Source organism: Acomys russatus, chromosome X (genome assembly GCF_903995435.1).
Source record: "Acomys russatus chromosome X, mAcoRus1.1, whole genome shotgun sequence".
Lineage (NCBI taxonomy): Eukaryota > Metazoa > Chordata > Mammalia > Rodentia > Muridae > Acomys > Acomys russatus.
The window spans coordinates 61,961,027-61,973,313 of record NC_067169.1 but is presented as its reverse complement, the minus strand read 5'-3'; the positions used below and the strand labels follow the sequence as shown (position 1 = coordinate 61,973,313).

At 36.6% G+C, this 12,287-nt stretch overlaps 1 pseudogene; it reads right to left on the bottom strand.

The window, feature by feature from the left end:
• Nucleotides 1–7,213: 7,213 nt before the first annotated feature.
• On the bottom strand, nucleotides 7,214–10,519 carry LOC127185312 (replication factor C subunit 4-like; annotated as a pseudogene).
• Nucleotides 10,520–12,287: the final 1,768 nt, after the last annotated feature.

Below are 12,287 nucleotides of genomic sequence, written 5' to 3'. Positions count from 1 at the left end.
CCTCTTATATTTATTTTAATGATTTATATTTATCTTAATTTTGACATGATAATTTCATTTAAAATATACCATCCTTAAAAAATGTACTACCATTTCATCTACTTCTAACTCTTTTTAGCCAGGCATGGTAGAGCACGCCTTTAATCCCAGCACTCAAGAGGCAGAGGCAGGTGTATCGCTGTGACTTCAAGCCCAGCCTGGTCTACAAAGTGAGTCCAGGACAGCCAAGGCTACACAGGTAAACCCTGTCTCGGAAAAAGCAAAACAAGAACAACAAAAAACAATTCTTTTTTATGGCTCCATACAATTTACCTTTTGTTACAGCTTTCTCACCTTTGTTGTGTGCTTTTGTTATGTAAGGTACTTTTTAAAGCAATATTCAAGTTGCTTTTACTGATCACCCAGTACTTGCTATACTCTAATGTTTTCAGTCTCATTTTATTTTGTTTTGTTGGCTATGAAGTCTTGGACAAGGACATCTATTAATTCAAGTACTTTGCTCTTCTAGAACAGCAAGTTTTTTTTTTTTTTTTTTTTTTTTTTTTTTTTTTTTTTTTGTGATGTAATTATGAACCAAGCATGCTTTTCTTGACTTGCAGAGGCTGGTTAGATATGGCATGGGTGATTATGTTATTTATGCACTCAAAGTCAAGTTAAAGCTGTTAGTGGATTGGGCAGGAAATATTGCTGACAGCAGCAGGGAGGGTACCTCCTCTGGATCCAAGCATGTGAATACAATTGGTACAGTTGCCTAGCTAACCCAGCTCTTATGGGGACTATTTTTATTTTCATTTAAACACTTTCTCCAAAAAGGATTTACCAAGCAGCCTAGAAAATCTGCTTATTCCATCAAATATCCTTGCAGCACTTGTAAAAATGTCTATACTGAACAGAAATGCCGCTTCAATTTGAAGCATCATACAGAGCAGCAACAATGCCTCAGCTCCTGACTTCTCCATCTCCTGATTCCTTAACCTTTGTAGTCACATGATTCCAATAATAAAGTCTTTAATTCACTGTGGTTTACAAGTCAAGATGTCTATGGAAGAACATAGAATTGGATAGCAAGTATCTTCTTTAGGAGTCAGCAGTGTTAAGGCTACATAGAGGAAAAAAATGAATTTTCAGAGACGTAAATTCTGCATACAACTTAGGATGCAAGTTTCCTCAAATACATATACTATTTAACTTAGAAACAGTCTCAGTTATCTAGTAAGTTTGATCAAGAGGTTGACCCATAGTAGATTGTACTCAACTATTTGTCTCATGTCAATCATGACAGACAAATGAGTGCATAAATACACTCGATGTGTGAATACTTTCTACACAGTGTCCTTCCACATGATCATGTAGCCCCAGGCTAACTATGAGCTGGCAAGAAACCTGCCTCCTCCTCCATATTTCTTTTTTGATCTTGTACATTTGGTTAGAAAGCTTGACCTACAATTGTAGAACTAAAAACATCTTCTTGTGGTTTTCACCTATTTCTCTGTCACTAATACATAAAAGATCCATAAAAGGTAAATTTACTTATTTTCTACTCCTTAATATTTTAAATAATATAATTATATTGATTTTCTCCCTGCCCCAAGCTCTTTCTATTCCTCATATTGGTTCTGATATTTCAAGCATCCCTAGATTTGTCCACACAGAGATACTCTTTAAGATATGATTTTATACATACACCATAAGATAATTTTTAGTAATCAGAACTAATTCATTGAACGCTTAAGCCAGCGTTCAGTATTCTGCATACATATACTCATTGCATCCTTGCAACAATTCCAGGTATACTGCTGAAATTAAGCTAATAGGCAGAGAAAGAAATGATGCAGATATCAACTCTCTAATTTCAGCAGTCCCCTCTTGTGCATATACCCTGCAGCATATAGAGTCCAAGTGACATGAAATTTAAAAAAGGAATACTAGGGATAAAGAGGTACAATGTTGTGGATGGAGTATGGGCGAGAACAGGGGAGAGGATACTCAATGAAAGCAAAGCATGTATAAAAATATCCTAATGAATTTGAACCTATGTCTAATAATGATTTGTAGTAATTTTAACAGATTTAAATAGAACCCCAAAGGTGTGGAAATCAAATTAATATCATAATGTCATACTCAGAGACATAAGTAAATGAAAGAAATAAAAAGAAAAAAAATATCCTAATGAAATCTTTTATACTATGTACCAATTATAAATTATACAAATTTGGAATACCCATAGATGTCAGGAACTTGGGGACATGGGAAGAATATTTCAGGTATAGAGATAGAATATAGTAGTATAAAAGTTTAAAGGGAAATACGGATCAAGAAGAGTAAAATTGGGCTCGAGGAAGAGAGCAAGGTAAAAGAGGGACTACCAGGGCCATAACTAACACAAAAGACCTCTTGGCCAAATTTACATAAAATGACTAGTACAGAAGGGTCCATATGTATGGAAACAATGCCCTTACTAGACACAATGGGGGAAACAAATGAATCAATGTATCTATGATCTCTTATCAGAGAAGTTTCTTTTTGCAGTAAATAGAAATTAGCACAGGCACACAACTGGTCAAGGTTAGAATGTAACAGAATGAGGGATGCACAGCTCACCCTCTCCCAAGGCTAGGGGATATTTTCAAATGAGGGAATGGAAAGATTGTAAGAGTTAGAGCTGATAAATAATATCAAGGGAACAATGTCTTCTGGACACAGCAGGACAGCTACATATATAAAGACACAGCTATTGTGACAGTATACATAACCCATTTAAGTGGGGCCAGAGAAAAACCCAAGAAAGGAGAGGGGAGGTGGGCTTTCTTCCCTCCTGAAAGAGCCAATTTTATTTAATCATATAGTCCCATGGGGTTAGAGAGATGGAACAGTTGTTAAAAGCACTTGTTTTCCCTACAGAGGACCAGGATTCAATTTCCAGCATTTACATGGCAGTTCACAAGCATCCATAACTCCAATCCAGGGAATCTAATGCCCTCTTCTGACCTCTATATATGTATGTAGTTTCCAAGGAATAAATATTTGGCATGATTTGTTTTCAGTGGAACTTTTATGGCCTCCAGATCTATTACAAGCATGAGCAAATTATCCACATTATCTTATACTTTATTTTTTCAATCATCAGAATTTAAATCTCAACTGCTAATAATTTCCAATACTCGAATCTCCAAATTTTTGTCACCGTCAGAGAAACATTTTTCATTTGCTCAGCAATCCAATGAACAAATTCTTTTAGTTTTAACTTTTCTTTTACATCTAAATATGAGAACTCAATAACATATTGCTGTTAACACCCCTCTCTTACTTTTCATTTTCATCTTTGTTACAGTGGTTGGCTTAAAGTCTGTTATTGATGGCTGATTTCCTGAACGTGTTATCTTATGTCTCACTAGGAAAGGCAAATAAAATGCCATTGAAAATTAAATTTCCCACCAGGCATGGAGACACACACCTTTAATTCCAGCACTCGGGAGGCAGAGGCAGGCAGATCGCTGTGAGTTTGATGCCAGTCTGGTCTACAAAGTGACTCTTTTCTATAATTTGTATAATATTTCTACCACAAACATAAATGTTTGCATGATGACTGTACTACTTAAACTCAACACAGCGTTGTCTCCTCCTTTCTAATGCTCCACTTTCACAAGACTTCTTTGCTAAAGCTTGAGATCTGATAATATTTAAACAGAGTCTTGGCATGACCTTTTATAATACATGATGATGTTTGTATCTATGTGAGATAAATGTCTGACGTATATCGGTTAGCAGGAACCCAGCCAAAAACGCGTGGCTGAGAACAAGTCTGGGCGAGGCACATCAGCATTTAATTGCTAAAGCTTTGTCTGGAAATTTGCTTGCTCTAGTAGAACACAGTGTTCAGAAACAAATTTCCAATGAAGTGCTTGGTTATTTTATGCCTTGAAGTTTAGTGTTCCTCCTAGCTAGCTGCATTCTAAAAGATCTATTTGCTATTCTGTGTGTAAGGTATGTGTTGTCAATATTTTGATTAATAAAAATATATCAAAAATCTTGAAACTGGATACTCTGCCCTACAGGAGTTATTGAGAACATTGAAGGCATTCTGTGTCTTCTCACAAAATTTAGGAAAATGAGACTCCCTCGGTGGTTGTTTTCTTCAATAGTATCTGAGTCAAAGAAAATTCTTAGCTTATGATTTTTCAGCACTCTTGTGGGGAACCATTCTACTCACCCATGGCACCGCAAGAGAAGGTTATTTGAAAATAGCTTCCAGTCAGATTCATTTTTCAAACCAAACAGAAACACTAATTAAAAAGAAAACATCTTTCACCCATCTGTGAGGTTGGACTTTATTTTTCAGACTAGATTTTTTTCAAGCTCTTTCTGACTAAGCATAACATTTGATTACATTTGTACCTTTAGTCTGTGTGTCAGAACAGAAATGAATCAAAAGAGCCTTTGACCTCCTTCAAAATAATTGCCTGTGCAGTGATTTCTAGAAGCTAATAAAAACCACAGTAGAGATAAGGCATCAGGAAAAAAAGAAAGGGTAGATAAATACAATCTTTAGAATTGAATTCTTTCAGCAGAACCTAGAAACAGCAAGTGCTGGGATGAGAAAAATAATAGGTAGTCATTTATTCCCTCTCTCATTAAGTGAAATCCATGAAGTATTTAATTCAGTGGCATGTTCCTGGTGGCTACTTAGGTAAAAATGATTTTAAAAATGACTAGTATTTATGCAAAATGCTTTCCCTCAGTAACCTTCAAACTCAACTTTTATTTTAAGTTATTTTCTCTAGTCAGCTCTTGTAATGAGCATAAATTAGTATATGTTTTCATTTTCACAACTGGACATTCTCAAATCTTATTAATCTGTTTTCTGTTTTTTTCTAAGTTGGTAAAACACCTGAGAAAGATATATTTTATAAGAAATTCTTTCAAAAACTGGAAGTTATCAGTGGTATTTATGCTTAACGGGTTATCATCTAAGTCAATTTTTCAAAAATAAAATCTGTATTTTTCTTCCTTAGTAGAAGCACAGTAGGAAAAAAATACTTCTACACTGAAATGAATGTTCAATTCTGTAAAATTCCAAACAATAGATAAAAAATATTAAAGTAAAAACTAAAATCTACCCTACTTTACAGAATTTATTTTAATGATATAATTATGAAACTATAAAGACTTTTTCTTTTGGGAGATAGTGACAAACCCCATATTAGGTTATCCACTCCTAAGGAGTCAGCCCTAATAATATATGCATATAAACAACACTAAATGAACTAAGATGCTATTTTATATACATATGTAAATATACATACATGTACTAATAACTGTAGAAGAGGTCATGAATTTGAGAGTGAATTTGAAAGGGAACAGTGAAAATGATATAAATGCAGAACTCATCCATGACATTCTAAAATTAAAGAAATTTAGAAACATATGAACTTCTACACTCTTAGAGATGTATAATTCCAAAAAAACTCAAATAAAATATTAAGTATAATTAACCTTGGGCCTACTTTACTGAATTTATTTTAAGAACAGTTTGAAAATATGTATAATTTTTCTATATTTTTTGAGACAGGGTCTCATTCTAATCCAGACTGGCTCAGAACTGATGCACAGATTAGTACCAAACTCACAATAGTCCTCTGTGTCAGCTTCAGTAGTACTGATATTGCAAACATAAACTACTACACTCAAGTAAATAAACTCTACTGCACAAATAGTTCTCTAAGCTTTATGTATATTAGGAACAAACTTTTGAACACTAAGTCTGTTTATTAAAGCATGGTTCAAAGTTTATGTTTTTAAGTTAACACTCTTGCTTCTATGCTTAATAAAGGAAAAGAATATAATCCAAACAGATTACTCAAATTTCCTAGAATAAAAGCCACATAAATTTTAGAAATACAATGTTACTTAATATTTTTCTTTTAAGAATAGGAAACTGTTCTTGAGGTGCTAGGGAAAGGAAAGTCACTGTTTTAATAAGGCAGAAGATAAAAACTCAACACTTCAATATTCATGCAATATGCAAGATAAAGTAGACACCAGAGAAAAAGCTCAAAGACAGATTTTAATCAGGCATAACTATTATAGAAGGAAAATAATCTAGTGTGACCAGAACTAAACTTTAATTCATATAGGGGTGACTGAATTTATTTTTTAAAGGAAATGAGGGAATATGGGTGGGGTATGTACAGGGGTTCAGTTGAGTCAGGAAAGTTAAATTCTGCAAAGAGAAAGTCCATAAAAGTATGCCTTGAGCACATAGACTTGCTTGCTGCAAACTATCTGTTAAGATTCTTTTTTTTCATTGAGACTGGAAGAGTCTTTACCTTCAGGAGTTAGCTAGAACAATTGGTACTTTCAAGGGAGGTAGAGTTATTTTAGTAAGGTAGCTCTGATATATTAGAAACTCTCTTAGTGTTTTCTTCAAGTTTTCATAGGCTCAAACTGAGGCTTAGACAAAAGTGCTCAGAGGACTCCATAAGCATTTGTCCAAGGACAAAACTATCATTAGTAATAAGCAAGTCTGATCATTTTATTACAAGACACATTTCTCCCTGAGAAAACAATCTATCATGAAATGCGCTAGCCTAAAAAAGGAGTTGAATACCAAAATAAGGGAATGTCTATTAATCTCCTTGATATTTAAAACATGTTGTCCATCTCTTGCTTCTTCCCTCACAGTTCTTAGAGCAGCTATTTTAAGTGCTTGGTGTATGTTCGAGGGTTCCTGAGAGATTGAAACAAGAACATGGAACATGTATCCAACAAATGCTTCCTTCAACATATCAAATCATTGAGTAAGAGTCCTAATAGGTTAAGTTCACGGGAACTTTCAATTTTAAAAATGTATTATTTCCTCACATCCTGCATTTTCTTTTTTATTTTATTTTAAATTATTTTCATGTACATTGGTATTTTGCCTACATGTAAATCTGTGTGATTGTGTCAGATCTCCTGGACCTGGAGTTACAGATATTTATGAGCTGGAATGTGGTTGCTGGGAATTGAACTTGGCTCCTCTGGAAGAGGAGCCAGTACTCTTAACCACTGAGCCATTTCTCCAGACTCACAGTATGTATTTTCTTAGGATTTTAAAATTTATTTATTGATAATTATATTTTCTCTTTACTATGAATTTCAGGTAGTTCTATAATTTATTTAAGTTATCTTAAAAAGTTGGTTTGTTCATTTATACAAAAGATATTCAGTGTCTTCAAAAATTCTGAGTTAGCTGCTGCATCACAGTTGCACAAAGCCTAGACAACTGCAGGTATTCATCTGTTTGTCAAAAAGTTTTTCATTTTCTATAACCACATAATGAAGCTTGTTGACAAGCTAAGTAGCTGTGTGCCCTCAATCTATTAGGGCTTTACCACAGTTTCCAGTTTGTCAAAAGGCCCACTGTGACATGCCGTTACTATTCCCTCGTGATTAAGCCTGGTATTATCCAAGCAATATCTGTGATCATATCTTCCTTTACTTTCTTCCCATGTGTTAGTCAAGTACCACTTTTAAGATATGTGATGGCTTTCCATAAAAATCTCCTTCTGGTATTTTAACAAGATAAGCTATTCCTTCATTGACAGTTTTGACACTTTTCTTCCCAGCAATTATCAATAATCACAGCTTTCTTACACCTTTCTCTCTCTCTCTCTTCCCCTCCCCTCCTTTGTCTCTGTCTCTGTCTCTCTGTCTCTGTCTGTCTCTGTCTCTGTCTCTGTCTCTGTCTCTGTCTCTGTCTCTGTCTCTCTCTCTCTCTCTCTCTCTCTCTCTCTCTCTCTCTCTCTCTCTCTCTCTCTCTCTCTCTCTCTCTCTCTCTCTCTCTCTCTCTCTCTCTCTCTCTCTCTCTCTCTCCCTCTCTCCCCCCACCTCTCTCTGGTACCCCAACCCCTTTCCTTCTCCCCCATGTGCATTTAATAAAAAGAAACTAGTAATTACTTGTACTGAATTTTATCTAACAGGGACTTGAAGCAGAATTTTGAACATCTAGAAGGGAGGGGTTCAATTATTGGACTAAAATAGTTACAGATGAGGCAGAATCTGGTTGTTCTGGGCTGTTTTCCCCTGGTATGTCTTAAAGCTGCCTGAGCAGCTCAGGTCATTGAATCTGTTTCATCAATAATTGCAATCTTAAAGAGACAGCACATGCTGGCAAGAATGTGAAGAAAGGGGAACTTAAGAACTCTTAATTGAAAGAATTTGGACTCAAAGACTTCTCTAGCTGCTGCCAAAATTGAGGATGTTTTCAGTTCTGGGGGGCCCAGAGAACAAACGATTAGGAAGATCAGTGCCTTCTAAAGACTTTTTGGTACTGCAATTGCTTCTTCATAGACAGAAACTTCATCTACACACTTTGGATAATATTTTTCCACCCATGGAACTGGTTTGACATTCTTGGTTTCTCCACTGCTTCCCACAGTGGAGGGTATCTCCCAGTCCTTGGTCAAATGTGATTTAGTACTTACAGATGTGCCTTTGGGAATTCCTGTATGGTTTCTTTTCAGTAGCCCCTGTCCCTCAGGTGTTTCTACTACGATTTTTTTTTATTCCAACCTCCTCCTATGATTTTCCCCCAACATTTTGTTTTTGTGTATGTATTTTCCCTGAGATTAAGCTTGAACACACCATATCTGTTGTTTATTAAGTGTTTGTACTAGGGAATATTTATGCTTTATTATTATTATTCTACAAAGCTTTTGTAATGATTTTAATATCTGTATAAGAAAGCTTAATTATTTATCAGAGTAATATTAATTCTTTTTTCTTTTTATTTAAAATAGAGTTTTAAAAGCATAATATATCCTGATTACAGTTTCCCTTCATTCTATTCCTCACACCTTCTCACCACCTCCCTCCCATCTGGATCCACTCCTTTTCTGTCTCTCATTAGAAAACAAACAGGCATCTAAGCAACAAAATAAGCTATAATACAAATGCAATAAGATAAAACAAAAACTAACACATCAGATTTGGACAAGATAAAATAAGGAAAAGAGGCCAAGAGACAGAAGAATAAGAGACTCTCTTGTTTACACACCCAGGAATCCCATAAAAACATTAAACTTAAGGTCATTATATATATGCAGAAGACCTGGTGAACACCTTTGCAAGCCCTATACTTGCTGCCTCAACCAGTGAGTTCATATAAGCTTTGAACATGCTTATTTAGAAGGCTTTGTTTTCTTGGTGTCCTCCATCCCCTCTGGCACTGTCACTATTTCCTCGTCAGCAGGGTTTCCTCTGCCATAACATGAAATATTTGATGGAGACTTCCCACATAGGGCTGAGTGTTCCAAGGTCTCTTACTCCCTGAACATGTCTAGTTGTGGGTCTTTGTATTTGTTCCCATCTGCTGCAGGAAGAAGATTCTCTGATGATGGCTGAGCAAAGAACTGGCCTATGAGTATATCAGAATGTCATTAGAAGTCATTTTATCATTCCATTTTTTTAGATGCCTAGTATTTGGTTTTACCATAGGTCCCTGGGCTACCTAGTTTCTGGGTCTTGGTTACCCAACCACTGTCAAGTATGGGCTTTATCTAATGTAGTGGGCCTTAGGTCAAATCAGATATTACTTGTTACTCCCATAAACCTTGTGCCACTATTGCCTAGCATATACTACAGGCAGGATACCATTATGAGTCAAGGAGTTTATAGCTGGTTTTGTCCTTACATTTCTCTTCTGGCAGCAGAGTATTTCCTGTACCAAATACTCTAAAATGTAGGAATGAAGACTCTGTTTAGGCACCAACTTAACTTCTCCTTGTTCAATATGTTGTATAGGTGTGGTCTTCAGCAATGGGATCTTGCTGTCAGTTTGTATAGAAAAACTTATAGGCTTGTCTACAGCCTGAGTTGTTTGAAGATTCCCATTGGGCCCCTTTGGCCCTCAATTAGAAGTAACCCAGTTCTGGTACTGGAACTTTATTTGGTGACAAGACATGGTCCCTTGGAGCCCTGTCTCCTCTATTACTTGGATAATTCATTAGGATCACACACACACACACACACACACACACACACACACACACACACACACACACACACACATATATATATATATACATTTTAGGAATGTTCTACTATATTAGGTTTATCCTTTTAAGATTTGTGTACAATTGTACTGTAATTTTGATGAGGATTTCATTGAATCTGTAGATTGCTTTTGGTAAGATGGTCATTTTTACTATATTAATACTGCCAATCCTTGATCATGAAAGCTATTTCCATTTATTTATTTATTCACTTTACATCCCACTCACGGCCTCCTCTCCTCAACTTCTGGTCCCACCCTTTCTCCCTCTTCCCTCTATTCCCCTTCCCTAACCCCCCAGAAAAGGGGAGCTACCTCACTAACCCCTCCAAGCACATCAAGTCATCTCAGGACAGAACACATATTCTTCCATGGTGACCTGGCAAGGCAGAGTTTCTAGGGTGAAGTGATTGAAAAGCATGCAACAGAATCCTTGTCAGAGACAGCCCCAGCTCCCCTTACTAAGTGACTTACATGAAAGACCATGCTGCCTATTGAATATATATGCATAGGGGGGCTAAGTCCAGTCTAATATTCCTTGGTTGGTGCTGCAATATCTGCAAGATCGCCTGGGTCCTGGCTAGTTGGATTTGTTAGTTTTCTTATGGAGTTCTTGTCCCCTTCCTTCTATCCTTTCTTCCACTCTTCCAAAAGGCTCCTTGCACTCCACCAAGTGTTTGGCTGTGAGGTTCAGTGTCTGTTTTCATCCACTGATGGGTGGAGCCTCTCAGAGAACAGCTATGCTAGGCTCTTGTCTGCAAACATACAGAATGTCATTAATAGTGTCAGGGATTGGTTCTCTCTCATGGTATGTGCAAGGATTGGTTGGACCTTCCATCATTCTCTGCTCTATCTTTATCCCTGTACATTAAGTAGGCAGGGTAAATTTTGGGTTGAAGTTTTTATGGGTAGGTTGTTGTTCCCCACCCTCCCCTAGAAAGTTCCTTCTGGTTAAATGGTGGACTCTTCAGTTTCCGTGTCACCCTCTACTAGAGGTCTTAGCTAGAGTCACTTTCATATCTGCCTAGGAGCCTACCCTGTCATAGGTTTCCAACTTGTCTCAGAGATGCACCCACCAACAGTTTCTTTTCTCTCTGCAAGCCCTCTTGTCCTCCCACCAACCTCTCCCCACATCTGGCCCCCTCCCTCATTTCTGTCAGCACTCCCACTCCTATCCTGTTCCCTCACTTCAAGCACTTCCTCTGTCTGTTCTATTTCCCCCTTATCAGTGAAATTCAAGAATCCTCCTTGAGTGCTGCTTCTTACTTAGTGTCCATGGTTCTGTGAATGGTAGTGTAGTTATCCTGTACTATATGGGTAATACCTGCTTATAAGTGAGTACATACCATGTGTGTCTTTCCTGGTCTGAGTTACCTCACTCAGGATGATATTTTCTAGTACCATCCATTTGTCTTCAAATTTCATGATTTTCTTGTTCTTAGTAGCTGAGTAGTATTCCATTGTGCTAATGTACCACAATTCCTTTATCGATTCTTCAGTTGAGGGACATCTGGGTTGTTTCCAGTGTCTGACTATTATTTAAAAATAGCTGCTATGAATATAGTTGAGCAAATGTCCTTATTGTATGGTGCATCATCTTTTGGGTACATATCTTGGAGTGATATAGCTAGGTTTTGAGGCAAAGCTATTCCCAATTTTCTAAGAAGCCTCCAGATGATTTTCAAAGTGGTTGGACAAGTTTGCACACCCACCAGCAATTGAAGAGTGTGCTTCTTTCTCCACAACTTGCCAATATGTGCTGTCACTTGAGTTTTTGATCTTAGTCATTTTGACAGGTGTAATATGGAATTTAAGAATCCTCTTGATTTTCATTTCCCTGATGACTGATGATTTTGAGCATTTCTTTAAGTGATTCTTCGCTATTGGAGATTCCTCTGCTGAGAATTCTTTGTTTATCCCTGTACCCTTTTTTTAATTGGACTATTTTGTTTATTGGTGTTTAATTTCTAAGTTCTTTATATATTCTGAAAATTACCCCTGTGTCAGATGTAGGATTGATGAAGATTTTTTTCCTGGTCTGTAGTTTGCCATTTTGTTCTGTTGACAGTGTCTTTTGCTTTACAGAAGATTTTCAGTTTCATGAGGTCCCATTTATTAAGTGTTGATCTGAGAGCCTGAGCTGTTGCTGTTCTGTTAAGGAAGTTATTTCTTGTGCCAATGAGATCAAGGCTGATTCCCATTTTCTCTTCTAATAGATTTAGTGTATTTGGTTTTATGTTGAGGTCTTTGATCC